Genomic DNA, 27,591 nt, shown 5'->3' with positions numbered 1-27,591 from the left:
ATATATGGAAGAAATGACAAATCCAAGAATACTCAAATGATTGTTACCAAGTCTTGATCTTTAAAAACTGAGAGGAATAAACAATTGACGATTATGAAAGCTAGAGGATTTTTTTGGTGGTCTGAAAAAAAGCTCTCATCTCATGCAGTAGGAAAGCAGAAAAACAATAAAAATCAAATACAGGATCTTAGAATGACAGTGGCTGACCTCCAAAGATAGTTGAATGTCTAACCAAGCCAGGCCTAGGAAACCTGAAAAACAGCTGTATGGAATAGAAATCTTTCAGTGGGTGCCTAAAGATTTGATTCCCAAGACTTCTCTGAACCTTCAGAACCTGCATAACTGGGCCACTGCTCTCCATTAAGAGCTAGCTTGTGCTCCATATGAGAAGATAATTCAGAAGGCTTTACCTCACAAGGCAAAAGGTGCTCCTCCAGAGGTTGCCTACACCTCTTGGCTTCCAGGCTCACGGGGTTATGTAAGAGCATAACCCATCCAGGGAAGTGCTAGACCTGATACAGGAGGAAAATCTGCAAGTATTAGAAAGTATGCCCCATGGGAATGGATTTTGAAAATACCAAATTAAGAGGCCAGAACATTAGCCTGCATAAGGGACACTTTATTGGTTTGGTGGGAGATTCTTCAATTAAAAGATTTGATATCATGGTAAGAACCTCAGCAGATGGTACAAATTCTCTGCTAGGGTGTCTTCTAGTCTGAAAAAAGCAATGGCCCATGCTGGAAAAGTTGAAATGCCAGAAATACTGTGGCAGACAGTAGAAGGCATTAAAAGAATCAGAAAAGAGTCCCCACTGTGGCACAATGGGACTGGTGGCGTCTTGGGAGCACTGGGATGCAGGTTCAATCCCTGGCCTGGCACAATGGGTTAGGGATCCAGTGTTGCCGCAACTATGGCTTAAGTCTGGACTGTGGCTCAGATCGATCCCTGGCCCAGGAACCCCACATGCCACAGGGTGGCCCCCCATGAAAAGAATCAGGGAAGTGATGAGCGTGTTAGAGTGGACATGTTTGTTAAGACCAAAGAGCTAGCAGAGGATTACATTCCACAGGAGAGACCATAAATCTGAGATCATACCATTCACCAAGATCACAGGAATGCACTGGTGAGAGGGGTTCCAGCATCACTAAGTTTAGTGGTGGCTCTCCTTTGCAGGCCAGGGCTAACTGTAGATCAGGCTATCAGAGAACTTGGCTCACTGATAACCATGAAGCAACAGCACCCCAAAGCAATAGCAGTCAAGTTAAGTGGCCTTACCCTCAGCTATCGGTGGGTTGTAATTACAGTAAGAACTAACAACTCTAAATGGCAGCCAAGAGGGTCTCACCTGTTGAGAATAATAGAGATGGCTAATACAACACAGCATTCTAGGGTCAAACTAGATGGGTAACCAGCAAAGGAACTAAGTGTATATATAATGCAAAGAAACCAAGAACCAATGAGCAGTTGTTCCAATAAAAATTCCTAATTCCTTACCCTACATCTAGGCCTGAGGTAGTTTTCAAATGCAGGATCTGCTAAAGATCCAATCCCCAGGTGCCGAAGGTAAAGGGACCTGTAACACTGTGCGTGGCAAGTAAACACTGAAATGGATTTTTCCAGTTCTTCCACAAGGGGACCTAGAGCCATTATTTTTTATGTGGCTATACACTGAAAAAGGGTAATACCTGACATTCAGAAGACATATGGCACAGGGTCCAAGGTATCAGACATTGATAGCTGGACACTCAAAATGTCACTATTGTGCATCTGGTAGACTAGGAGCTTTGAGGAGCTAGGAAATAAATAGGATCCTGGTCAAAGTCCGATGTAAAGTGTGTCTATTGGGGTTCACAGACCCACCCAGGGATTATTTCTCCAAACTTGAAATATATAGTTGGTATGGATGTACAAGAACACATGGGCCTTAGCTAATGTAATAAAGGTGAAGGGAGAGCCTTTGAATGTTGCCCATGAACACACTTCAGCTTAAAAAGTAAATCACAAGGAACATACAATCTGGGAATCTGGTGGAGATTTACGCCACTTTTAAATATCTAAAAGATGCACCTAAAGGATGCAGATGTCATTTAATATTCCCATTTAATTCACCAGTCTGGACACTGGAGAAAGAAGATAGATCATGAAGAATGATTTTGAACTCAGCCAAGTAAAAATTAGCCCTGTTTGCAGCTGTCAAGCAGACATGGCATCATTGCTAGAGCAAATTAATATGGCCTCGGGCACATGGTATATGGCCACTGATACTAGGAATGCATTCTTTCTATCTAAATCAAGAAAGGGGATTAGAAATAGTTTCCATACATAGGTAATTAACAAGAACATTGATAGTTTGGCCTCTGACATAATTTTATCCGGAGATACAGAGCCTGTAGACAAACATCCATCAGCTTGTCCATCCCACAAAACATTATACTGATCCATGTCCATCTCACAGAACACTATACTGATCCATTATACCAACGACATCATGCTAACCAATCAGTTTAAGAGGTTACCATGCATGCTAGAGGCCTTAATGAGATCCATGTTTTCCAAATAATGAGGACAAACTTTGTGGAAATATAGGCCTTTGTCATTTTTTTCCTTCTTAATTTAGGCCCTTGTAATTTTTTTTCCTTCCTTTTACAGCCACACCTGCAGCATATGGAAGTTCCCAGGCAAGAGGTCAAATCAGAGCTGCAGCTGAGGCCTGCACCACAGACATGGCAACACCAGATCTGAGCAACATGTGTGATCTATGCCACAGCTTGTGGCAATGGATCTTTAACCACTGAGTGAGGCCAGGGATAGAACCCACATTCTCACAGACACTATGTTGGGTTCTTAACCCACTGAACCACAACGGGAATAGCAGGCCTCTCTAATTTCAATAATTTTTAAGGATCCACTATTCAGGGATATCATGATATCCCCTCCAAAGTGAAAGACAAAAATGCTTCATCTTCCATCTCCTATCATGAAGAAGCACAAGACCTGGAAGCAACACCATACTCCAGCTGCTAGTTTCTCCAGCATCCATCTCAATCTTATCCTGGTTACAGTAATCTTAGAGCCATTCTCAGTAATGGCTGATCAAGGCAGTGATAAATAAGGTCAGAGTCTTCTTGGAGTTGCCTCCAACTAATGAACAAATCATGATACAAGGGCCTCACTATTTTCACCCAATGGCTGACTCCTCTATCCATTGGGCTATCTTTGCTCTACACTCCTCACTAGCCTGTCTGATTGGTAGTGCAATCTGAGAGCTCCTCCTATACATTCCTTCTTCTACTTTTTCTTTCACAGATGTTACTCTGAAACGAAATGATATCTATATGAATCTATATATGATTTATATTAAATGTTACATATTAATTAGCTTAAACTTTAACTCTACCCATAGTCATTTACCCTATTCAAGATCCATACTCCAAGAATGTTTAGTTTTCATACTAAATAGTCCAGACTCCTACATGTGTTTCTCTTATTCACATATCACTTAAAAATGGAACACTGTCAATTGCATACTAATGTCAAAATGTGTCTTTATTGGTAAAATTAAAGGCTTCCTTGTTAGGAGGATACATTTAGATAACTAACTGAAACAAAAGTTATTCAAGGAAAGTGAACTGGCTCAAAGTATTTTAGAGCTAATCTCCTATACTTTCATGGACAGGTTATAATAATCTTATAAAAACTGTCCTCCGTCCTCTTTAGGGATACTGCTGGAGGTTTAATGCATAGTCCTGCAACCAGCCATTAATTTAGGAAGATTTCCATAGGCTTAATGCTCACAAGTCAGTGTAGCAGAGTTCTTCCTCTGAAATGTTGCTGTGTCTCCCTCTAATGATCTTTCATGCAAGAAGGTAGGAAGAATTCCCAAAAGGAAAAAGTCAGGAGTTTCATCAAGTTTATAGAATAAGGTTATGTAAATTATTCTCTCTTAACTGAGATTGTTAGCTTAATGAATTTCTGTACATGCTGCAGGTTTCTGTGTAAAACTTGCTTTAATTAAACTGGAGAGGGAGTGGTGAAGTAGCCAACATTTACTCACTTCAGAATTTTCTGACCACATGGGAGTTTCTGAGCCACATTGTGGCTCGGCGGGTTACAAACCTGACTAGCATCCATGAGGATGTGGGATCAATCCCTGGCCTCACTCAGTGGTTCAGGATCCAGCACTGCCATGAGCTGTGGTATAGGTCACAGACACAGCAAAGATCTGGTGTTGCTATGGCTGCAGTGTAAGCCAGCAGTTGCCGCTCTGATTCAATCCCTAGCCCAGGAACTTCCATATGCCATAGATAGGGCTCTAAAAAGCAAAAATAAAAAAATTCCCAATTACCATTATATAATCACCCCCACAAAACTAAGAGTTTCTCATGAAAGATTGGTAATTTGTAATCTAAGTCTTCTAGCATCTACTTACATAAATCCAAGATGACTGGAGAAGGAAGGAACACTTGATATAATTCATTCAAGTACTACAAAGAGATCAAATAAAAGACTCAGTAGTTAATAGAAATATATTAATGGGCTAGGGGGTTTTCTCTTTGAGTTGGAAAATATTAAATACTTTAAATAAAAATCAATGAAATCCCTATAGACATGATTTATGCAGTAAATTTAAAGAATTTTGCCAAATGTAAATACATAATTTTTAACCAAACTGATATAAACTGGATTAGTCTATTGAGGCAGTGTTTGCTGACTTTAAAAGTATAGCCAAACCATATGCGTAACTGGGTCACCATGCTGTACAGTAGAAAAAAAAAAATAATGTGTATTGGAGAAATTTTAAAAATTAATAAAAAATAAAAGTATAGCCAAATCCTGATGTATAGATAGAAGTATGTTTTAAGTATACTTCTAGAATAATTTTGCCACATAACTGCTAATCTTAAACCTGATCTTTAAAATGTCTTTTGGCGTTCCCGTCGTGGCGCAGTGGTTAACGAATCTGACTAGGAACCATGAGGTTGCAGGTTCGATCCCTGGCCTTGCTCAGTGGGTTAAGGATCTGGCATTGCTATGTGCTGTGGTGTAGGTTGCAGACACAGCTTGGATCCCACGTTGCTGTGGCCCTGGCACAGGCCGGTGGCTATAGCTCTGATTCGACCCCTAGCCTGAGAACCTCCATATGCTGTGGGAGCGGCCCTAAAAAAGGGAAAAACACAAAAATAAATAAATAAATAAAATGTCTTTTAACTAAGAAAATAGTGAAGAGCACGTGTGCAAACTATCATAGATTAAAAAAAATTAATTTCTATAATCTTCTTTGGTATCCCAGAAATGGGACATAGTTTACCTGGTAGATTGCAAATATTCCAAAAGGAAGGACTCATTCAATAATCCTCTAACAGATGCTAAATTCCTATAGTCCATAGTGGGAACATTATAAGGATAAGGCTATATACAAAGCAGTTACATCACAGTTAAAATTTCTAAGGCTGTGAACAATGACAATATTAACAGACCTAAATGAAAGCTCAAAGTTTAGAGAGTATATAATAAGCCAATTAGAAGGTTACTAAGGGATATTTTGAATAGAGATTTATTGCAAAGCCTGAAAGTAAACAATTGATAATCACTGATAAAAATAACGCCAAATACTTATTTTTAAATAGTATCATTTTTGGTAACTATTGTAGATTTTTATAAAATTATGGACAATATGTATAATTGATTCTTGAATAATTCAGGGGTTAAGGGCTCCCACCCTCCCCATAACCTAAAATCTGCCAGTAACTTTACAATCAGGCCTCCAATATTCACAGTTGTGAATGTGTGGATTCAACCAAATACAAGTTTTGCAGTACTGTAGTAGGTATTTACTGGGAAAAAAAAAATCCAGGCAGGATCAAGATGGTGGAGGAGTAAGATGTCACATTCACGTTCTCCCACAAACACATCAAAAAAAAAAAAAAAAAAAAAAACAACCATCTACATGTAGAATGATTTGCACAGAACATCTATTGAACCCTTACAGAAGACCTTAAACTTCCAAAAAAGGCAAAAAAACATCCACATAACTGGGTAGAACAAAAGGAAAAGGAGAGAGAGAGAAAGGAATAAGAACAGGACTAGCACTCCTGAGAAGAAGCTGTGAAAGAGCAAAGGAACACACACCCTGGGAAGACTCCTGATGAGGAGATCAGCCTGCCACAGCTGGACTGAGATGGAGGGAACTCAAAGCCTGCAACAGCTGGACTGAGGAGGGCAAAGCAGAGAGAGAACTGCACAGACCATAAGTACCACCTCGCAGGACACCACAGTCTGAAATGCTCAGGTGGGGGCTGGGCACTGAAACTCAGGCTTCAGAGGTCAGTTCCGGGAAGAGGAGTAGGGTTGCCTCTGGGGAAACAGCCAGAGGGGCTAGGGAGCAGTGTGCCAAGGGCTGGGGAGCAGAACACCAAAGCCAAGGGAACCCAGGAGGAGGTCTGGGCCTGCAAAAGAAGCAAGGCAACATTGTTGGGGAGGACAAGAGGAGGAAGGAAAGACTGCTGTAGGGATATCTTTCTCTGCACATGTGCAGACTCTTAAGAGGGCGGGATTATGGGTGGCAAGGCACCTCTTGTGTGGGCTAAGTGCAATGGAGTGAGTCTTATGTAGTCTCCAGGCATCAGGGGAAAATTGAGTCATCTCAGACTTCAGAGGTGGGCATGGTCAACTACCAAAAGGGGTCTAGGAACAGCACCACAGAGGTCAGCACAGAGGAGGGTGCTGAAACTGAGTACCACCCACTGTTGCTCTCACTCCCCTGGGAATGCACATGCCCTGCCACTGCCACTGCCAAACACTAGGAACCATGAGGTTGCGGGTTTGATCCCTGGCCTTGCTCAGTGGGTTGAGGATCTGGCATTGCTGTGAGCTGTGGTGTAGGTCGCAGATGTGGCTTGGATCCCAGCGTTGCTGTCGCTCTGGCGTAGGCCAGCTGCTACAGTTCCCATTACACCCCTAGCCTAGGAACCTCCATATGCCATGGGAGCAGCCCTAGAAGAGCAAAAAGACCAAAAAAAAAAAAAAATGTAAAAAGAAACGGGATGAAGCTACCTACCATCACCTGAATACCAAAAACAGACAAAGATACTACTGAAAAAAAAAAAGCCAGTATCTTTGATAAATATAGACACAAAAATTCACAACAAAATTTTAGCGAACTGAATCCAACAACATATAAAAAAGATCATACACCACAAGCAAGTGGGATTCATCCCAAGTTCACAAGGATGGTTCAACATATGCAAATCAATCAACATCATCCACTACATTAAGAAAAGTCAAAAACCACATGATCATCTCAATAGATGCAGAAAAAGCATTTCACAAAATCCAGCATCCATTTATAAGGCAAACTCTTACCAAAGTGGGTATCAAGGCAACATACCTTAACACAATAAAAGCCATTTATGACAAACCCACAGCAAATATAATACTCGATGGAGAAAAGCTGAAAGCCTCCTGCTCATATCTGGAACAAGACAAAGATGCCCACTCTCACCACTTTTATTCAACCTAGTATTGGAAGTCCTAGCCACAAAAATCAGACAGAAGTAAAAGGTATCCAAATTGGAAGAGAAGAGGTAAAATTGTCACTCTATACAGATGACATGATGCTGTACATAAAAACCCTAAGGACTCCACACAAAAACTACCCAAACTGATCAATTAATTAGGCAAGGTAGCAGGATACAAGATTAACATTCAAAATTGGTTGCACCTTTGTATACTAACAATGAAATTTTAGAAAAGGAATATAAAAATACAATACCTTTTAAAATCAGACCCCAAAGAATTAAATACCTAGGAATAAACCTGACCAAGGAGGTGAATGACTTATATACTGAGAACTAGAAAACATTAAGCAAGGAAGTTAAAGAGGATTCAACAAAATGGAAAGATATTCCATGCTCCTGGACTGGAAAAATTAACATTGTTAAAATGGCCATACTACCCAAAGCAATCTACAGATTCAGTGCAAGCCCTATCAAATTACCCATGACATTTTTCACAGAACTAGAACAAACAATCCAAAAATTTTGAAGGAACCATAAAAGCAATCCTGAGGGACACAAAGCAAGCTGGAAACCTAACTCTCCCAGACCTCAGACAATATTACAAAGCTACAGTAATCAAGACAGTGTGGTGATGGCACCAAAACAGACATATAGACCAATGGAACAAAATGGAGAACCTAGAAATAAACACAGACACCTATGTCAATTAATCTTCAACAAAGGTGGCAAGAATATAAAATGGGAAAAAGACAGTCTCTCCATCAAGTGGTGCCAGCAAAACTGAAGAGCTGCTTGTAAATCAATGAAACTAGAACATATTACATATACCAGACACTTTCTAGTAAATTCTATAGAGTATAATACTTAATAATACCATGACATATTTGAGTGGATAAGAAAAATTTATTTTCTTCTTTGTGCTTTCCTTATCTTCTGAGTTTTCTAAAAGAACCTGTTTTAATGTTATACTTTTAAAAATTTAATAGGAGCACAGGGAATACAATGATGAACATAACAGTGCAGCTGCCTCGAAGCACTCACATATGCATTAATTTTTTGAAAATTTCAAAAAGTGCAGAAATGCAAATTAAAAACAGAAGGGAAAAAAACAGAGCCAAAAGAGGAGCAGAGTGGCACATAAAAAATTTCAAATGAGCAAATCCTCAAAAGATGAGGTCAAGAGAGGGAAAGACTAAGGAAATTTCCAAGTACCACCTTATCTGATGGCCTACTATGATAAAAATGTAAGGCATTATGAGCATGGCATCACAAAATGGAAGGAACAAAAGGAATAAGATGATTAGTTAGGTGGGTGGTGGGGTGTGAGTAATATCCCCAAACTAAACTCTGAACCCTGCAAGTCAGAATTAATTATAAAAGTAGACAATCAACCCATAAAGAAAAGAAAAAAAGGAAAACCTTGGTGAATAGCTCTCATCTTTGGATTGAAAAGTACCTCCTAAACATATAGCAAAGGGGAAAATAACAAAGGAAAACATCAATAGATTTAAATATGAAAATGTATATATTACTATCCTCAAAAAACATAAACATGAAAAAATTAATGTAATAAAAACAAAACACGAAGATCCTTATAGATAAATGGTCCATTCAAAGAGAACTGTAAAAACCAAATGAGAAAAAAAGTTCATGTTCAGTAAGAATCAAAGAAATATGAGTATTCAAAGTTCCCTTGTGGCACAGCAGGTTAAGGATTCAGCACTATGGAATGGGTTGTAACTGTGGATCAGGTTAAATCCCTGGCCCAAGAACTTCCTCATGCCATAGGTGTGGCCAAAAAAAAAAAAAAAAAAAAAAAAGGAAAGAAAAGAAAAAGAAATGTGAACACAACTAGTGAAGTACTTTTTTTGCCCTCAAATTGAAAGGGTCAGTAAAATCTTAATACTACTGAACAAAACAATTAGCTAGGCAATCTACTGATGAGATTATGAACTGCATAATTTTTCAGGAAAGCATAATTTATCAAATGTGTATCAACCAGCCAAAAATACTGATATCCACTCATCCAGTAATTCTGCTGGATTTGATTAAGATTTGATTAACTTTGGGAAAATAAATTGAAATACAGATATAGGAATAAAGCAGAAAAAAACTCAGAACATTATTTTTAATTGATAAAATCTGGAAACAAATGAAAAGTTCAACTTTAGGACAACAGTTAAGTAAAATACAGTAGGTCCAAATAAAATTCTACAAAACCATTAAAATATATTTACAAAGAGTTCATAATGACTTAAAATACTAAGGGTTTGAAAAACATTATATGGGGAAAGTAAGAAAGATACTATATCTTCATCTAACAAGACAAAAATGCATAGAAAAAAGGCTGAAAGGAAATGTTAAAATGTTAAAAGAATTTTTCACTAAGTAGGGGGATCATGAGTGATCTTTATTTTCTACTTTAAACTTTACCACATTTCCAACAAAAGTCACATACTATTTTTATAAAAATAAACAAAGTACTCCTGCAATAACCACAATCAGTTTTCCCTTTAAGTTGAAGACAGAGATTAAAGAGTTGTACATGAAGAATTAAAATAATTTAGGAATGCCAGTAAATGAATCTGTTTACTTACCAACTGAAAGGGCTTCACCTAAACTCCACTGCCCTCCCTAATAGCAAAGGAAGCTACACAGTTAGGAAAGCCTTTCAAAGAGGGCATCCAAATACATATACAGGGAGACAGAAACATAACTAAAGACGGATAGCAAATAGGAAGCTGTGTACATATTATTATAATATATAATATAGAAGGGAATATATCCCGAATTTAATGCAAATCCTTCAAATATATAGAGATGTCCCGTAGTACCCCAGCAACAGCACAGTGCAGATCCTAGATACAAAGATAAAAGATCAAATGAGCGTACCAGGTGTTTCAAGACAGAACTGGAGAAGAAGGCAGAAGAGTTAAGAAAAGAAGGCAGATCAGAGGTATTTCTTTAGAGGCATAATTGGGCTTTCTCCTTTTGACTGTTCATTTCTGTTAACATTTTCATATATCTACAAATGATGAAATACACAAAAAGACCAAGACTATTATATTTCCTCAGACTGCCTCCCCTCTACCCCCCAAAAAAATCACTATGACTGAAAAACTGGACAAGGAGAAAAAATTGTTTTAATATATTTCCTGGCACAACACAAACTGTGGGTGAATAATTTGGCATCATGTCCAACTTCATGAAATAGTTCTTGGTTTCTTCTGGTTCGAGGACATTAGGTTCCTGGTGAGATTACTCAGTTCCCAGCTGGGAGTCTATTTCCAAACTTTTGCCAAAACAACGGTAGGACATCATGCACTCATAGCCATCATTCAAATATTCATCCAGTCATTGACTCAACTAATACTTATTTAGTGCCTACCATGTGCAGGCTAGATGGGGAAGGAAAATTTATGGCTCTAAGGTCTAATACTGTAGGACTGAAAGAGGCTGCATTCAAAGATTAGCAAACAATTTTATTAGTTTAATTCCTGAGATATTTATAGCACTCATCTAAAAATTTCAATTGTAGAGTTTCCCAATTGGTTGGCCATTATTGGGGGAGTGAGGAGAGACATTATAGATTAGTATAAGGTATCCTTGAATCTCTGTGCACAAAGAATTGACTGTAGGTGGAAAAAATGCCTCACATGTTGCGCTGCTTCTAGATGTATGCACATATGGCTGTGATTCATATAAATCTTTTGAAATGTAATGGAACTCACAGTTATCTTTTCCTACTCATGTGTTTTCTCATTAAGTGAATACTAAGATGTAGTTTTTAAAGTATTAGAATTCTAAACTTCTAGAAAAATTGCTTATTCTAAATATAGCTTTAACAATCTATTGCTATATGGCAAAAGATTATATCATTGGCCTCTACAACACTAAAGTCAAAAAGAGAAGTTTAGCTTAAACTAAATACCAATGGCTAAAGATTTTCTGGGAAGTTTTGCAAAATATTATACCTCTCTAAATCTAGTCTAACATGATCATCTGAAATCAATAAATTTTAAGATTCTATCTTACTGGGAAAAGAATTAAGCTCTCACAGACAACTTTATTCCCAAGAAAGAAAGGAAAGGAAAGGGAAGAGGAAAGAAAAGGGAAGGGAAGGGAAGGGAAGGGGAGGGAAGGGAGGGAGACAGGGAGGAAGAAAGGAAGGAAGGGAAGGGAGGGTGGGAGAGAGAGAAGAAGGAAGGAAGGAGAAATCACTAAAAATATTAACAACAAGACACCAAGATGAAAAGGGTTTACCACAAAATTTTGTAATGATTCCAACAAGCATTTAGCATTATTTATTGGAATTATTCAATGGCATGTGATCAGATGAGGAAATTCCACACTTCCTGGACTGTAAGGTGTCAAGACAGACAGGCTCAAGAAAAAACCTTCTGCTTTAACAAGAACCTGGTATATTTAACAGTAATAGTATCAAAGAGATTAAAAATATAAATTGTAACATGCTCACACCATGCACAAAAATAAACTCAAAATGGCTTAAAGACTTAAACATAAGACAAGATACCATAAAACTCCTACAAGAGAACATAGGCAAAACATTCTCTGACATCAACTGTACAAATGTTTTCTTAGGTCAGTCTCCCAAAGCAATAGAAATAAAAACAAAAATAAACCAATGGGACTTAATATTAAAAGCTTTTGCACAGAAAAAAATATATAAAACAAACAAAAATATAACCTATGGAATGGGAGAAAATAGTTTCAAACTGACAAGGGCCTAATCTCCAAAATATACAAACAACTCATACAACTCAATAGCAAAAAGACAAACAACACAATTGAAAAATGGACAGAAGACGGGAATAGGTCACTTCTCCAAAAAAGGCATATGGATGGCCAACAGGCACATGAAAACCTACTCAACATCACTAATTATCAGAGAAATGCAAATTAAACTACAATGAGGTACCACCTCACACCCATCAGAATGGCCATCATTAGTAAGTCTACAAATAACATGCAAGAGAAGGTGTGCAGAAAAGGAAACCCTACTATACTGTTGGTGGGAAATGTAAATTGGTACAGCCACTATGGAACACAGTATGGAGGTACCTCAGAAAACTAAATATAGAACTACAATTATGACCCAGCAATCCCACACCTATGCATATATATCCAGACAAAACTTTCATTGAAAAAGATACATGCACCTGTATGTTCACTGTAGCACTATTCACAACAGCTAAGACATGGAAACAACCTAAATGTCCATCGACGGATGAATGAATTAAGAAGATGGGGTACATATACACAATGGAATACTACTCAGCCATAAAAAAGAATAAAATAATGCCATTTGCAGCAGCATGGATGGAACTAGAGATTCTCATACTAAGTGAAGTAAGTCAGAAAGAGAAAGGCAAATACCATATGATATCATTTATATCTGGAATCTAATATATGGCACAAATGAACCTATCTACAGAAAAGAAACAAACACATGGACATGGAGAACAGACTTTTGGTTTCCAAGAGGGAGGGGGAGGGACTTGGATGGACTGGGCGTTTGGGGTTAGTAGATGCAGACTATTGCATTTGGAGTGGATAAGCAATGAAATCTTGCTGTATCTCACAGGGAACTATATCTGATCACTTGTGATGGAACGTGATGGAGGATAACATGAAAAAAAGAATGTATATATATGTATAACTGGGTCATTTTGCTGTACAGCAGAAATTGGCAGAACATTTCTATAAATCAACTACAATAAAAACTAAAATAAAAAATAAAACCCAGCCAATAGAAAAAAAATCCAGGTATAAATGGACCTGTGAAATTAAAATCCATGTTGTTCAAAGGTCGGCTGTAATTCCAAATTAAAATGTCCTAGGGGTTCCCTGGTATTCTAGTGGTTAGAACTTGCTGCTTTCAACTCTGCAACCCAGGTTCAATCCCTGATCTGGGAACTGAGATCCCACATCTAGCCACTGCGCAGTGTAGCTAAGTGTACTAAATTTTACGAAGCCAAGGTTAAAATATATTGTGAAGTACGTATATGTATATATGTGTTTAATTAACCCAACATTTAAATATAAAGTAATTACAATGGATTCTAAGAAATTGACACTGAATGTTATAAAGTTCCCCAAAGTTATGTTACTTCTCAGCTTTTGAGCATGAAAATGTTTGCTAGAAGCAACACAAATCTGTAGGACACTTTAAGCTTTGCAGAATGTTGGAGGACAATTTAGTTTTCTGTTAACATGTTGTATTAATGATGTGTGTATATATATAGTGTGTATATGATATTTATATTTGTGATACATGTATATTTGTGTCTATAAATGGACATATATAATATAATATAGTCCATTAATATAATGTAAGTATAATATAGCATATTATGATAAACAATAGATTAAGATAGTTATTCAGAGAGGTTTGGAACCAGACAGCTTAGTTCCAGTCTGAGCTATAGCACTTATGAATAGGTGGAACAGCTCATTAACTCTACTAAGTCTGTTTTTTCCTCTAATACAGTGATAACATTACTAATATCATAAGGTTCTTATGGAGATAAGATTAAGAAAGTTCTTTAGTAGAGTGTTTTATAAAATACTACTTTAATAAATGTGATATTCATCATAATCTTCAACTGAGAAACCACTCCATGCAGAGCACATGATATAGAAACTTAGGAGACTTGGCTCATGACATAAAAATGTTTTAAAAATCAACTCAGCAGTCCCTGGCAGCACATTTATTAAAGTGGGACAATATAGAGTAGACTGACATAGCCTAGCCTACAGATGCCACCAAACTTCATGAAGCATTTTATATAATAATGTTAGAACCCTGAAGGATTCAACTGCAAATATGAAACAAACAAGAAATTTTGTTTAAGACCATAATATTGGACACAAGATTGAAAGCAGAAGTCATCTGAAATACATATACAACAGTGACTGGACAAGCTCTTCCAAAAGCATCTCTAAGATGTTAACTACCTTTTTAGATTACAAATTAATACAGCACAATTGATTGGTGCTTTAGCTTAGCTGTCAGTTGTGAATATGCACGTAGTACTGAAAAACAGAAATTTTTGGCATCTGATAATACAAAAATATGTTGACAATTCAGCTTTAAAAATACATTCAAATGTAAATATTCCTGATTTTGAAGCTGGTATAATGGTTTTGGCTAAACTTCAGTTTTGTTGCCCTGATGATTATGTGGAAATACCTAATACAATCTGAATTTTATATCAGGAGTGTTTATAACAGATGCAGTTGTTCATTTCAGACAAGCACATTTAGATTTTGACACAGGAGATGCATTTCTTCCATCACTGCATAAGGAACACAGAACACAAACAAAAATTAATGAAGTCATTATAGCTGTCCAGGCAATTATTGCTGATCCAAAGACAAACCACAGGCTGGAAAATGTTGGAAGATGAACATTTTAGGATTTCAGCTTTTCATCTAGCAGGCATAGTCAGAGCATATGCACAATTCTGGAATGTGTAAGGAAATCGAATGTTATTTTTCCAGGAAATGAAACCCTATAAATTTTGACCAGTTACTTGGCCATTTGGCTGGGGGGTTCCCCTCTAGTAAGTAATGACGAAAATGAGAAGTTAAGAGAAGGGAAAAGTATACAAGGATATTCACTTTAATTGTATCTACAATAGCTAAAGTTGGGAGAAATTCAATTCCCAAAAGAGTGAAATAATTTAAGCATAAGCATAGGATAATAACAGCTCATTGAACTGCCTATACCCCAGTTATGACTGCTTATAAAATGCTGTAATACAGAGAAAACTGTCTACTGGACAATCTAATATTTCACTGTACCTCAGACCCAAAAGTACTGAGTACTTTTATATATTCTACATCATACTCCTCAGAACAATTCTTTGAGACAAGTACTATTAGCTTCATTTCAACATATGATGAAAGTGAATTTAGAAAGACTTGGTGAGGTTATACATGCTCAGTGTCATAAAGCTGGGTAAGTGATGAAGCTGAAATTTCAGCCACATCTACCAAGCCCAAATAGTGCCCCAGAACTAAATATTCTCTCCCCAACCATTCCTTTTCCCTAAATTCCTTTTTCTGCTACCTGAAAAACCATGTCCAAATTCTTGGTGTCATTTCCTCCCTCTTATGTCAGTAATGTGAAATAATGCTTCTTTCTTCCCTGCCTCATCATTCTCCCACTTCAACAATCCTTATTGCCCCTCTGCTGGGAAACTGAAATTGTTCTGTTTGTCTTATTGACCCCAGTCTCTGCCTGTCTTCAATTCATTCTAGCACTATCTCATCTTCTTCCAGTTGAACCCATCCAGGAACTTTGTTCCCTAAACCCTATCAGATAAAGGCTGAAGTTCCTTGTTTGTTATCCAAATCCCTCCTTAGTCTGTCTTCCATCAACATGGCACAATTTATCACCCACTGCTTTCATTTATAAGTTCTAATCTTCAAGTAAATTTGAAAAGTCATTGTTTTACTTACACAAGAAGAAGAAGTTTTTCTTCTTGTATGCTTATTCTAGTTCCTCATTCTGGAATTCCCATTTTACCCAATTCCCAGTTTTCTCAGGTTAAGTGTAAATACGCTACAGAATAAAGATTTAAAAGAATTGCAAGCAAACAGTCACAATAGGTGTCTCCAAATTGTGGGTAAGACTGTATTTATGTGTAATGTTCTTTTTCATATTCCAAGTTGTAATATAAGAGAATTTATTTTCATCATTTGAAAATTACTGAAACTTCCCACTGTGGCTCAATAGTAACAAATCCTACTACCATCCATGAGGACATGGGTTCGACCTCTGGCCTCACTCAGTGGGTCTTGGATCTAGCCACTCAGTGGGCCTAGCGTTGCTGAGGCTACGGTGTAGGTCAGCACCTACAGCTTTGACTCAATCCCTAGCCTGGGATTTCCTTATGCTGCAGGTTTAGCCCTAAAAAGACAAAAAAAGAAAGAAAATTATGTTATTAACGATCTTCAATATATGGTGAGCTGAGTAGAAATTAAGGAGTAAGGTTGACTGGAGATATATATGTCTTTTTAAAACGGCCTCGAGGAGTTCCCATCGTGGCGCAGTGGTTAACGAATCCGACTAGGAACCATGAGGTTGCGGGTTCGGTCCCTGCCCTTGCTCAGTGGGTTAACGATCCGGCGTTGCCGTGAGCTGTGGTGTAGGTTGCAGACGTGGCTCGGATCCCGCGTTGCTGTGGCTCTGGCGTAGGCCAGTGGCTACAGCTCCGAATAGACCCCTAGCCTGGGAACCTCAATATGCCGCGGGAGCGGTCCAAGAAATAACAACAACAACAACAAAAAAAAGACAAAAGACTAAAATAAAATAAAATAAAAAATAAGCAGGGTGGAAGGTATAAAAACCTAAAAAAAAAAAAAAAAAAAAAAAACGGCCTCGATGAAATCTAAGGCATGTCTAAAAGCATGTCAGTCAAGAAAGATGTGTTCTAGATGCTACAATAAGATCATCCTGTTCAAAGGCTCTGAAATGTAATCAGGGTAGAGTGACCGATTTGCTTGCTTGTTGTTTAGAAGAATGTAACCCAGGATACCTATTGTGCTTAGAGGGTAGGTCTAGAAATGTAATTGTGGGCATGTTGAGTTTGTACACAGACTTGAGAGCAATCCAAGTGGATTGCACAGAAGATAATAATACAATTAGGTTTGCATTTTATAGAGTCAATAGAAAGGTGTTAGATGCCATCAGAAAAGAGATGAGAAGTAATAATAAACTGTGTGGTACCACAAAGTATTCTTGCTGCCATGCCCTCCTGGCTACAGAGCAGGGAAATTTTGATTATAAGAGATTAAATTTACATTTGCAAATGTGGAATGAAAAGCATCACATTTGGCTATCAAAAACAAATACTAGCCATTAGATGCCATAAATAAGCTAGAGAAACATACTTAAATATAAGTTTGAAATGCACAATCAAGGGAAAACCACTTGAGCTTTATATCAAACTACAGAAATTTAAGAATTGCAGGAATAAGCACTGTCACTTTCATTACATGATGTAGGGAGGAGAAAATCTTAGCTCTAAGGATAATAGGCCTTTCTCACTAGTTACTTAGTTATTTAAAAGAAGTATAAGGAAAAGAAGCCTTTCTGCATAGATCCATTTATAGTATAGCAGAGAACAAATATATCACAATGTATCATACATTTTTCATTTTATTCTCTCCACTGGTCATGGGCTCAGAAGAAAGTGGTAATACAAATTCTATTCAGATAGTGAGTCAAGAATTTAATGTAAAAGCCAGTATTGTAAAATTTATTTTTTAAAAACATAGAATTAACAACACTAACCATGAAAGAAAATATATATTGAATTTTATCAGAGCTTCAAACTACACATTGAAAATTATTATTAATAATCACTAATTACATAGAGAAATGCAAATCAGAACTACAATGAGGTATCACCTCACACAGGTCAGAATGGCTATCACCAAAAAGTCTACAAATAATAAATGCTGGAGAGGGTGGAGAAAAGGGAACTGTTGATAGAAATATAAATTGGTAAAACCACTACGGAAAATAATATAGTTTTTTCAATAAAACTAAATACAGAACTACCATATGATCTAACAATCCCGCTCCTGGGCATATATCCAAGAGAAAACCATAATTCAAAAAAAAAAAAAAAAAAAAAAAGATACTTGTATCCCAGTGTTCACTGTAACACTGTTTACAAAAGCCAAGACATGGAAACAACCTAAATGTCTATTAACAGAGGAATAACAAAGATGAGATATATAATATATATATGAACATTACCCAGCCATAAACAGAATAAAATAATGCCATTTTCAGCAACATTAAGTCAGACAAAGAAAGACAAATACCTATGATATCACCTATATGTGCAATCTTTAAAAATGATACAAGAGAATTTATTTATAGAACAGAAACTCACAGACTTCAAAAATAAACTATGGTTAACAAAGGGGAAACTTTGGGGTAGGCATAAATTAGGAGGTTTGGACTACCTATTTTATATATAGAAGTATATAAATGTTAACTAACAGAGTTCCCATTGTGGCTCAGCAGGTTAAGGACCCAGTGTTGTATTTGTGTGATGAGAATTTGATCACTGGCCTTGTTCAGTGAGTTAAGGATCTGGTACTGCTGTAAGCTGCAGCATAGGACTCAGCTTCAGCTCTGATTCGACCCCTAGACCAGCAATTTCCATTTGCCACAGATGAAGCTGTAGAAAAACAAAACAAAACAAAACAAAAAACAGATAACAAGGAAGCACAGGAAAATCTACTCAATGTTCTGTAATAACCTATATGGGAAAAGCATCTAAAAAAGAATTAATATATGTATACGTATAACTGAGTCACTTTGCTGCACACCTGAAACTAATAGATTACTGTAAGTCAACAATACTCCAATAAAATTAAAAATATAAAAATTTTAAAAAATAATAAAATGAAATGGGAATATTTATAATAAATAAATATGTTAAAGAGCTCATAAATTAAAAACAAAAACACAAACCTGATTTTTTTTTAACATGGGCAAAAGCATGAACATTCACAGAAAAACCTAAATGGAAGAATGGCCAAACAGCATATGAAAAAATGCTCAATGTCATTAATCATGAAGGAAATGAAAATCAAAACCACAATGAGATCTCATACCAACCAGAATGTAAAAGAATGACAATATCAAATTTGGGCAAAAATTTGGAGCAATGAAAGTGTTCATATATTGTTGGTGGGAGTGTGAAAGGGTATGACCAATTTGGAAAACTACATGTAGTTTCTAAGCAAGTTAACCATCACCTACTTTATGACTCTGCAATTTCACCTCTCGGTATATTCCCCTAATCAATAAAAGCATATGTCAATAAAAAAAACCTGTACAAAAATGTTCATAGCAGCTTTACTCTAAAGATCAAACTGAAAGCAACACATATGTTTGTGAGCAGGAGAATGATAAACAAGTGTTGATATAATTTACACAAAATGATATTACAGAGAAAATAAAAGGAACAAACAACTGATACAACTGCAACTTGAAGAATCTCAAAACATTTTGTTGAGTACAAACAGCCACAAAAGTGTACATACTGTATGATTTCATGTCTGTGAATTCTGGAAACAAGCAAAAACATCTATGATGATAGAAATCAGAATAGTAATTTCTTCCGGTAGAGGTAAAAGATGTGGTTTGACTGCAAAGAGGCACAAGGGAATCTTCCGTGGTGTTGGATATGTTCCCTATCTTGATGTGGCTGATGAATGCAGGAGTATATATATTGATACAAATTTCAGATATATACATAAGATCTGTGCATTTTGCTGTATTTATATTGTCTCTCAGCAACTAAATAAATCAGGGGGAAAAGCACTGAAGAGTGAACCTTAAATGAACCAAGACTTGTAACCAAAAATGCTAACAAAAAATGCTTTCAAATCCACGTTTTGAGTGAGAACAATGAACAGATATACCTCACTAATTGGCCTATTTCCATCTGCTCACCTCTTCTTTTGCTTTCATCTATTCAGCAAAGTTGAATGACTACTACAGACATTCATAAGAAGGAATTGAAGCCCGAGGGAACAAATTTTTAAGGGCTGATTTTGCCATTAACGTTTTGTGATCTTGGGCAAATCAGGTCCTCTGGACCTCTGCTTCCTCATCAGCAATATGAGGACCAGACTAGATAATTGCTAAGGTCACTTCCAGCTCTAACTTTCTGTGTGTAATTCCAAATGTGAGTACTGCTTCTTAATACAAGAACACATCAGAGTTTTATGGTAACCTAATGAAAACATTTGGCAGCATAATGGACCTGAAATCTGGCAGTTATTTTAAAACGTTAGGCTGCCAATAAAAGCTTACCAAGGTCAAAAGCCTACTCCACAATGATATATTGGTCATGCTAGTGTTGACAGAAACTCATATGATCCCTTCCCAATTGCTGGTAAAGTAAAGCAAGGCTATGAATGGGATCCAGAGATATCTAATTCTTTGTATGCAACCCTGTTAAGAGATTCAAGAAAAAGACTTGGAAGCTGATATGAAGATCTGTTCCCAGTCCTTTGGAAAACCTTTTCAGTTCATCAGACCAAGCACTCAAGAAGGAACAAACAACCAATGTTCTAAATAAATGCATTCCTGTGGGCTTAAAAAGTTACAATACCATTAAACAAAACTCCTTTTTTTAGGTTAGCCATTTAATTTCCAATAATAATAATAGGTTTGAGTGTTTTGATTGACTATATAAAGATGCTAATTATTCTTCTCATTTACCAGATACTAATGTCTTCTAAAGATTAGAGAAGGGGTAGCTTGTCCACCTCCCAAAGCTATATGAAATCAACACTAAAGTACACTGAGCTCTGAAGAAAAGACACCAATTCATTCATTCTTCAGGGCATTATTTGGTACATTTCAAAAAATTGATTGTCTCTGAGTAGTCTACGTAATTTACCACTCATCTTCCAGAGCCCTTTAAATTCATGGAATAACAGGACCTTCTCCTTCCTAAGGCATTCATAGTTCATGACTAAAGAATAAAGAATATTTTTAAAGCTAATCCAAAAGTGATTTCATGAAGGGCAAAAACAGGATTTCATATTTTTCTGCTAATCACATACATTCATCTTGGAAGCATCCTAAGTGTAATAAATAAATACTTATATCATTTTCTACAAGGGCTATTTGTCTGTTTATTCATGTGTTTTGTGGTAAAAATAACTTTCATTTTCTGGAGTATACTTTAACTTCCCACTAATAAAAATGACTTCAAGTGTATGAGAAGGAATTAGAGAATGGAAAAACCTAAGACAAACACTTGATCATATTCCAATTTTGTGGTGCGGAAATAATGGAGAGGCACAAAACTAAGTCAAAATGTGCCAAGTAAATCTATTGGTTCTTGAAGCAGAATGTATTTCAAATTAATTTACATTTAAGTGCAGTCACTGAACAATAAAAATTATTGCTAAAAGAACATATTGGGTTTTGTTCATAATTACCTCAAAGAAGAATGAAGTCTCACCAAATAAAATATTTCAGTTTCATGTATCACAGTATTGAATCTATTACTGAAAGCTACCTTAGGATGATGAACTGTCTTTAAGTACATCCTAGTTCTGTTCCTTTTGTGTTATATGGAACTTTTCTTGGATAACTAAGTTCAGAGACTTTTTCAATTATACGTGGCTTTATTCAAAAAACATGTCTGAAAACCTCATTAAAGCAGGAATCATTCAAAGCAAATGTCTTTAAGAACTGTTTTGTTGTTCTTTCCCCATTCTGAAGGCTGTGGACAGGGGAAGGAAAATGTGTGTTTCTTCAGAATTTAAGTGAGGTTCTTAACATGGTCTTCCAATTATATGCATGTGTACAAGGAAGCTTACTATAATTTCTGGGTTTCAATCACAAAGACTTGAGTGCTGTTTTTTGTTTTGTTTTGACTTTTTCTTTTTGGTCCAGAAATTATGAGATTTAGAGAGGCATGGTTAGCAGAGGATAGACACAATGAATCCTAGGAAAGTGACAAGGGCCCTAGAAGCATGCCAAAACCAACATAGCTCATTAGGATTCCTAGAACAAATAAGACTAATAAGATAACAACTGCCCTGATTATAATTTGCTAGCTGATGAGGTAGCTTTTGTCCTTAGAAAAACCTGAATAACAGAATGTATCATGGAGTTTTCATAGTATAGTTTATCCTCATTATTCATGGATTCTATATCTATAAATTGACCAGCTAACAAAAATGTACTTGTAAACCACTACATTAATACTAGTCATTCTTTTCAAGTACTTTGTTGACAGAGCAGCAAAAAAAATTAAGGGCCTTACATGCACATTCTCAGTTGAGATCAACAAGACAATACTCTGCCTTCTTGTTTTAGGCTAAAAATGCAAACAAATGCCTCTTTCATGGTCTATTTAGTGCCATGTTTTTTTCACTTTTTTCCTTTTATGTTGGTGATTTTGCTTTTTAAAATGCTTTCCAAGCATGTGCTCAAAGTGTCTTCTAGTGCTCCGAGGCACCAAAAAACTGTTATGTGCCTTAATAGAGAAAGCAGATGTGTTAAATAAGCATCATAAAGACATCAATTATAGCTCCATTGGTAGTGAGTTCAATGTTAATGAAACAAGAATATGTATTAAATACGGTATCTTTAAACTGAAACATAAAATAAGGACATGTATTGATTAGTTGGTGAAAATGCTGTGAGTAGAAGCACATAGAACTTTCCCCCATATTTCCACTGAGAACAATGATTCAGTATTTATTAATGGCAGTGTTTTCAAAGACTTTCAATGAAATATGACTACAGCAAATAATGAGAATTGTAAGTGTATCCATTATAATAAAAGTAATAATGGAGTGTAAAAACTATTTTCATGCCTAGAAGATTTAGTCAACTGTTAGTATGTCTTGATGAAACAAAAATTATTTTTAAAGAGTGTATTTTTATTGTACAGTGAAATTATGCCTATAGTGAAAAATATTTAAAATGGAGATAAACAACAAAATAAAATGTTTTCACAATGCTACCATCAGAGAAAACTACTACCAACATTTTGACATTAGATTTATAGAAGTGGGTTTTGTATATGCATACACTCACACACACACACACACACACACGTACATGTAGCTATACATATAATTATGTAAGCTATTTTCGCTTAGACTATGCTATGTATGTTTCTATCAATAAATAGGCTAATGGTTACCTAGTATATCAGTTTATAGATAATATATAATTTATTAATCTTCATACTGTTTGTATTTAAGTAGTTTCACATACTCATATTCACACTCTTTCATTGTTATAAATAAAATATTATAATAATGATACTTATTTATACAACTTGATAAATTCATATAATTGTTTGCTCTGGGAAAAAAAATAGGAATAAACTTTGTGGGTTGTTTTAGAGGTTTTTGATAGTTGTCAAAATATCCTCAATACTGGGCCAAATAACATTCCCTCTTGAGTATATAAAAATGGTTTCTCTACATTGTTGCTAAATTTGTACACTGAAATTGTTTTTAATATTTTCTTATAAGTTCTGAAGGATAATAAAAATGTGATTCTAATTTGAATATTAATTAATTTTTGTCTTTATTATCATTATTCTAGGAGGTGGATCAAACAAGATGTTGCTGAAATTTAGGTCAGAGAGTATTCTGCCTATGTTTTCCTTTAGGAGTTTTATAGTAACTGGCCTTACATTTATGTCTTTAATCCATTTTGAGTTTATTTTTGTGTCATTGTGAGCAAGATCCACTGATGAATGCTTAATTTAATCAGGAGAACTTTAAGCAGAAAAGGGCATCTGCAAAATCTCAATGTATCTCCCCCAAATATTTAGTAATTGCAAAGGGGAATAGAGTGGACTTTATAGTAAAAAAATTCCTGGCAGACTTCACCTCAGACAAGTAGTAAATGTTAACATTACTAGCAATATATATTGACATAATGTGCCTCCTGATAGAATACATTAATGAGGACATTACCTCTGTGGTATCCTTCCCAATAATTAATAACCTTAATTGAACCTTACAAAATATCAAACAAACATAAATTAAGGAATTGTTCTATAGTATAGTGACCAATCCTCTTCACAAGGGTCAAGACTATTAAGTAGAAAGAATGACCGAAAAACTCTCATAGATAGGAAGATATTAAGGAAACATGACATCTAAACACAATATGAGATGCTGGGATGAATCCTAAACCATGAAAACAGAAATAAATGAAAAACCTGGTGAAATCTGAATAAATGTTGTAGTTTATCTAATAGTATTGTACTATGGTTACTTTCTTAGCTTTGATTAGAGTCTTGTGATTATATGTACATATAATATTAACATAAGGTGGAGCTGGGGGAAAGATTTCAGAAATACTATTTTTGCAACTTTTCTGTTAATCTAAAATTATCTCAAAATTTAAAAAATTAAAATTACCTTGATAAAAAAATATATGCATAAATTTCACATACATATCAAATAAAATACTAATCTAACAAGTCTATATTCAATCAACCCTCAACATTCTAATTGTTCAAAATTCTAAAATTTCTTTCAACCATAAAAAAACTTGTCCATAATCTGGAATGCATGAAAATAGAATCTGTATGTAAGTCAGATTTTATTCCATATCATCACAAATCATGCTGTAGGAATTTGAGCTCACAGAACTGGCAAAAGTAAATGCTAATATTCTGGCTACTGCTATCAATAAAGTCCTTTGTTTTTGACCCAAGAGTCTCACGTCTTCTGCCAGCATTCATAAAACTTCATCAAGTCTAACTTGCTGGCTTGCAAGTTAAGTAAAAACATCTCAGCCTCTTCAGAGGTTCTTAACATGTTCAGTTCTATATTCTTGCACACAGGAAACAATAACGTAGCTGCTAAAAAAAAAAAAAAAAAAAAAAAAAAAAAAGGCCTAAAGATACTTAGCAAGTAAGTAAATAAATGAAACAAGCCAGCTGGAGATTGTGACATCTAGAGAGTTTACCATTTGTTTAAAAGGCACAGTTGCCATTCCAATTCATTATTGTAGACCCAGTTCTACCAGACTGTCTGATACTTTTATGAGAAGCCAAAACTCTTCAATTATATAAATAACACCTAAATTTTGAATGTTGATAAATTAATTTTTAAAATTCTAAAGCAGCTGTGGACTCATCAAAATCTGTGTATGGATCAGTGCTGTTATGAATATTCCTACCTTAGATGACAAAAGATGGAGGACTAGTTTTTTCTCCTTATAGAACACATAAGGTAATTCATTTACAAACTATTTATATTTTCCTTCATTTCAAATCAGTTCCATATTGGTAGAAGACATAGAGGAGGCTTTCACAATTTGTTCATTAGACTCACCAGACATTTTGAGCAACTTTTGGAAAAGAACATGACAGGAACATATAGGACAATAGAGAAACTCAGGAAAAAGAAAATAAGCAATCAGATCAGACCTATTTTTTGCTTCCATGATCTATCTTTGCAAAAATAAGGCCTGCAGTTTCAGGGAAAATAAAACACTGTATTTTGTTGATTCGTTATTCAATCAGATATGCACCACTGAGCCACTGAGTCTTTAACACTGTATTTTAGCTACTCTATATTTGCTGGCTAAAGATAAAGAAACAGTATATTAAAATAAGATGCTGGTTAGAACATCAAAGACGGAATGAAAATTTTGGTTTTTCCATTTTTGCAGTATAAAAATGCCTAACACTAGAATTTTCTCACAATTTAGATATCCTATTTTGTATTAATGCTTTTTATATAATCTCCCATATCAAAATGGAAATATTGTCTAAGATTTTCATAAAAATGATTCTAGATTCAATCTATAAGATATAAAGGAATATATGATATTATTTACATATTACTTATTTCAAAAGCAAAATTTACAGGGAGTTCCCATCATGGCACAGTGGTTAGTGAATCCGACTAGGAACCATGAGGTTGTGGGTTCAGTCCCTGCCCTTGCTCAGTGGGTTGACGATCTGGCGTTGCCGTGAGCTGTGGTGTAGGTTGCAGACACGGGTCGGATCCCACGTTGCTGTGGCTCTGGCGTAGGCCGGTGGCTACAGCTCCAATTGGACCCCTAGCCTGGGAACCTCCATATGCCACAGGAGGGGCCCAAGAAACAGCAAAAAGACAAAAAAAAAAAAAATCAAAATTTACAAAGAAATAACAAATACATGGAAAGGTATGTGAGGCATAGAATTTAAAATAAATGCTATCTTTCTCAGATAATTCATATTCATGGAAATCAAATTCTGAGTTTTACAAAGAATCCTACAATCTGAGTTGTTGGGTAGCTCAGTGGGCCAACCAAACAAAACCTCTTTTTACTTGTCAAATGTACTCTGCTCCCTCCAGTGAGTTTCTGGTATGTCATTCCATTAAATACTCTCTCCATGCCTCCCTGCTTGTGGCTGATCTTCCATAAGAACCCATCTTACTTCCCATTTTCACAAGAAAGCCTTCTCTGACTTCCCTCACCTGTCAAATTATTTTCACTCACTCATAGCACACTGGTTGTCCACTATGTATAACACTCAGCACAGTTGTGGTTATTAGAATAGCATCCTTATTCCCACTGGACTGTAATACCTAAGAAGACAGTATCCATTTCTGTTTTTATTTTCCACTGAATCTTCAATTCCATGTAGAGGGTTTTACATATGTTAGACATTTAAGTCAAAGTTAAATATACGAATAAACCAAGTCCAAATCCTAAAATGCTACTCTGAAGTAACCCACTATCAACTCATCTCAGGCAAATCACCTTCATTTGAAAAAAGAAAAATAAAACAATAGTGTTGTTTTGATGAATATAAAAAATCTAGACTACAGATGACAGTTGCTATCTTTTTAGCCTTAGCATGATATTTAAATTTTTATTTTGCTTTGCTTTAATATTTGCAGTATAATCCTAATGCATTTAGTGATGATATGCAACTAGAAAAAATATAATCCATACATTTATAAACTGTACAATTCAACAGTTTTTACTATATTCAAGAGTCACACAACTGTCATCGCCTTTTTAGAACATTTTTATCACTCATTCCTATTTTGTCTGATGTTACTGTAGAAACACCACCTTTCTTATGGTTATAGTTTGCATGATAAACCTTTTTTCCATCCTTTTACTTTCAACCTATTTGCATCTTTGAATCTAAAGTGTTTCTCTTTTAGACAGCATGTAGCTGGATCTCAAACTAATTAAATTGTCCTATTTTACACGAATTTTTTTTTATTTCAGTATTTGAGATTTGCTCCAAGCCAAAGTAAGCTCTTCTCACACAGATGGCCAAAGAGCATATGAAAAGAAGCTCAACACCACTAACCCTAACTAATTTAGAGAAATGCAAATCAGAACTACAATGAGGTATCACCTCACAATAGTCAAAATGACCATCATTAAAAATCTACAAATAATTAATGCTGGAGGGGGTGTATAGAAAAGGGAACCCTGCTACACTGTTGCTGGAAATGTAAATTGATACAACCACTATGGAAAGCAGTGTTGCAGTTCCTCAAAAATTT

At 35.7% G+C, this 27,591-nt stretch overlaps 1 long non-coding RNA gene across 7 annotated transcripts in view; it reads right to left on the bottom strand.

The window, feature by feature from the left end:
- The window catches only part of LOC102161640 (uncharacterized), a 729,975-nt gene that overhangs the window by 407,978 nt on the left and 294,406 nt on the right, over positions 1-27,591 (bottom strand). The window contains exons 2-3 of one of the 7 annotated variants that reach the window (XR_014831264.1): positions 4,431-4,485; positions 4,118-4,313 (exon numbers count right to left, since the gene is read on the bottom strand). The exons of the other annotated variants lie outside the window; for them this stretch is intronic. This is a non-coding gene — a long non-coding RNA (uncharacterized LOC102161640). The remainder of the gene's footprint in view (positions 1-4,117; positions 4,314-4,430; positions 4,486-27,591) is intronic. 7 annotated transcript variants of the gene reach the window in all.

Source organism: Sus scrofa, chromosome 16 (genome assembly GCF_054392235.1).
Source record: "Sus scrofa isolate SSC_HxYL_T2T_F1_AM1 chromosome 16, Sscrofa_HxYL_maternal_Yorkshire_Landrace_v2.0, whole genome shotgun sequence".
NCBI classification, from domain to species: Eukaryota; Metazoa; Chordata; class Mammalia; order Artiodactyla; family Suidae; genus Sus; species Sus scrofa.
The sequence above is the reverse complement of the archived record's forward strand: the minus strand, read 5'-3'. Positions and strand labels throughout refer to the sequence as shown.